Below are 3,915 nucleotides of genomic sequence, written 5' to 3'. Positions count from 1 at the left end.
CGCCGCGGGAATTTTGCTCGTTCATTCTCGTGAGTGTCTACACTCCTCCACAAGCGCACGTGAGCCTGGCTTTACAGAAACTAGCTGATCTGATCAGAGAGACAGAGCAACAACACCCGGATTCGGTTTTAATAATTCTCGGAGACTTTAATAAAGCAAATAGACACCTGGGGTCTCATCACAGAAAGGAAAGAACTGAAACAGCAGACCACTGCCAAGACCAGCAAGAGAAAACAGACCTGCAAACAAAGTATTGAAATAACAACCGGAGAGTAAAGTAGAGCGCCAGGGCAGATAAGAGGAAATTCATTCACAACCCGGTGGAGGCAGAAACAGCAGCAGGGAAAAGGGACATAAAAAGGCTGTATGCGATCACTAGAACTCTCGCAGACATGAACACCCAGCCAACATGCTCAGTCAAGAATAAAGAAAGCAAAATCATTACAAACAAAAGCCAAGAAAGAAGAAGATGGGCTGAACATTTTAAAGAAACTCTCAACAGACTTCCTCCAGAGCAACCCCCACCCATACTTCCAGCAGACAGCCTACTAGATGTCAACATCAACCCACCCACCAAAGCTGAGATCACCATGGCAGTGAAAGCAGGCAAAGCAGTAGGTCCATATGGCATACTGCCAGAGGCCTTGGAAGCAGAAGTTTCAATAAAAATCAACATGCTTCTCCCTCTGCTACAAAAATCTGGATGCAAGAACACATACCCACATACATAAGGAGGCAAGGACATCTAGAATATCTCCCAAGAAAGGTGATCTGTCCAGCTGCAACAACTGGCGAGGCATCATGTTTTTATTTGTCCCTAGCATGATCCTGATGTGCACCATGCTTGGAAGATTGAAGGAGGCCCTAGACAAGCGACTGAGAGATGAACAGGCGGGCTTCAGACAAGATAAGTCTTGCATAGACCACATTGCCACCCTGCACATCATCATTGAACAGTCCCTGGAATGGCAGTCTCAACTCTACACAGTCTTTGTGGACTTTGAGAAGGCTTTTGACAGTGTGGACAGAGAAGTTGTCTGGAACCAAAGTTTGTCTCCATCATCCAGCAGTTGTACAGCTACTCCACATGCCAGGTCATACATAAAGGAAAACGTACAGAACCCTTTGAAGTGCAGACTGGAGTGAGACAGGTTTGTTTGCCGTCACCAACCATCTTTCTGCTGGTAGTGGACTGGATATTGAAAATGTCCACAGAGAATGCCAACACAGGGATAATTTGGTCCTTCACCAAACTGCTGGACTTTATCAATTTGCAGACTATATCAGCCTACTGTCACACAGGCAACAAGACATACAGCAGAAATTCAACCGGCTCTCTGAGGAAGCAGAGAAAGTTGGTCTCAAAATGAACACCAAGAAAACAAAATCCATGAGGATTAACCACAAACAACAGGACCAAATACAACTACATGGTGTGGACATCAGTGATGTTAATAAGTTCACCTACCTTGGTAGCGTGGTCAGCAAAGACGGAGGAGCAGATGAGGACATCAGGAGCCGCATTAACAAAGCCAGACATGCTTTTAACACCCTACGTCCTATCTGGAACTCGACAGCACTCTCCAAGAAGACCAAAATCTGTATCTTCACTACCAATGTGAAAGCAGTCTTGTTTTATGGATCCGAAACCTGGAGACTGACAAAAACAGTCACAAACAAACTCCAGACTTTCATTAAAAAATGCCTCCGTTATATGTTACACATCAGATGGCCAGAAAAGATCTCAAACTCCAGCTTGTGGTAGAAAACAAAGCAGCAGCCTATTGGAAGAAATAAGCTAGAGGAAATGGAGCTGGATAGGCCACACCCTCTGCAAAAGCCCTGAAAATGTCACCAAACAGGCACTGGAGTGGAACCCACAAGGAAAGAGAAGAGTGGGCAGGCCAAACCATGGCCTCTGTACATGGTCTTTGATTTCACACCTGTAAGTCAGTGTTTAAAAAGATAATTTGGATTTAAATAATTAATATTTGCTTTTCCTTATTTGCCAGTTTGATTTTACTCTAATACGAAAATGGTGGTGCCTCATTCATACATCATGACTAAAACACATTATTTTTTATTAAATGTTATTAAATGCACAGAATTATTGAAAATATTTCCAACACTTCATTCCATTTGTTTGTACACCTCATTCAGGAGCCAAGGATATCAAAAGACCTCCACACTGCAGTTGTGTGGACTGACTCAAGATGGCGCCGCAGACGGCCGCCTCAGTGCTTGGCTCTCCAGTGTTTGTACTGTTTTTGTTAGTTTTTCCTGTTTTTTGTTTCTTAAACACGATCAGTTTTATCAGGGATGAACTGCTGAACATTTGGCAGAACACACCTCAAAATCTCCTACCGGAGTTTGATTATTCGGACGTTTTGCTGAACATTGCAGTCGGCGGAGCTGCGGCGCTGATCAAGCACTTCAGGGCGCGCAGACGGGGAAGGGAGCGGGTGCGCTCGTCAAGCTCAGACTGCGCGGTTTTCGAACGTCGTTGCCTAGCATCCATCTGGCTAATCTCCACTCTCTACCCAACAAAACGGACAAACTTCTTCTGTTCTCCCGGACAAACAAGGATTTTTCAAACTCTGCTGCTCTGTGTTTCCCGGAAACCTGGCTTAATGACTCTGTTCCAGACAGTGCACTTCATCTGCCGGGCTTTCAGCTGTTTAGAGCGGACCGCGACGCAGAATCAACGGGGAAATCGCGTGGCGGCGGGACATGCTTTTACATCAATGAAAGGTGGTTTACAGATGTAACTGTGTTGGAAAATATGTGCTGTTCCAATCTAGAAGTGCTCTTCATTAACTGTAAGCCTTTCTACTCGCCGCGGGAATTTTGCTCGTTCATTCTCCTGAGTGTCTACACTCCTCCACAAGCGCACGTGAGCCTGGCTTTACAGAAACTAGCTGATCTGATCAGAGAGACAGAGCAACAACACCCGGATTCGGTTTTAATAATTCTCGGAGACTTTAATAAAGCAAATATTTCCTGTTAACTGCCAAAATACAAACAGTATGTTACATGTCCCACCAGAGACAGTAATATACTGGATCACTGTTACACCACAATAAAGAATGCATATCACTCTGTCCCACGGGCAGCTTTGGGGCTCTCTGATCACTGTTTGTTTCATATTATACCGATCTACAGGCAGAAACTGAAATCATCTAAACCTGTATTAAGGACTGTAAAAAGATGGACTAATGAAGCAAAGGTGGGATTAACAAGCCTGCTTCGACCTCACTGATTGGAGTGTCTTTGAAGCCGCTGCCACCGATCTGGACGAGCTCACAGAGACTGTAACATCATATATCAGTTTCTGTGAAGACGTGCATTCCAACCAGGACTCATTTAACCTTCAACAATGACAAACCATGGTTCACTGCAAAACTCAGACAGCTCTGTCAGGCTAAAGAAGATGCTTGCAGGAATGGGGACAGATGTTTGTATAAAAAGATCAAATACACACTAGAAAAGGAGATCAGAGTGGCAAAGAGGAATTATTCTGGAAAGCTAAGGAATCAATTATCTTCCAGTGACCCTGCTTCAGTTTGGAAAGGTCTGAAAGACATCACCAATTACAAGAAACCATCCCCCAGCACTGTGGAGAATAAACAACTGGCAGATGATCTGAATGAGTTCTATTGCAGGTTTGAAAAAACACCATTCACACCTCCGGCAACCCCCCATTTCCCCCCTCCAGCACTCCAGATCAGTGAAGATGATGTGTGCCAGGTCTTCAGAAAGAACAAGAGAAGAAAGGCACCAGGCCCAGATGGTGTGACACCAGCCTGCCTGAAAACCTGCGCTGACCAGCTGGTCCCCATCTTCACACAGATCTTCAACAGATCACTGGAGCTGTGCAATGTCCCCTCATGCTTCAAACGCTCCACCATCATCCCC

At 45.0% G+C, this 3,915-nt stretch overlaps 1 pseudogene; it reads left to right on the top strand.

Moving 5' to 3' along the window:
- The first annotated feature begins 392 nt into the window (after positions 1 to 392).
- LOC107568615 (uncharacterized) lies at positions 393 to 1,146 on the top strand (annotated as a pseudogene).
- Positions 1,147 to 3,915: the final 2,769 nt, after the last annotated feature.

Source organism: Sinocyclocheilus grahami, unplaced genomic scaffold (genome assembly GCF_001515645.1).
Source record: "Sinocyclocheilus grahami isolate Dianchi unplaced genomic scaffold, SAMN03320097.WGS_v1.1 scaffold1263.1, whole genome shotgun sequence".
NCBI lineage: Eukaryota > Metazoa > Chordata > Actinopteri > Cypriniformes > Cyprinidae > Sinocyclocheilus > Sinocyclocheilus grahami.
Note: the sequence above shows the minus strand (reverse complement) of the source record. Positions and strands in the feature narration are given on the sequence as shown.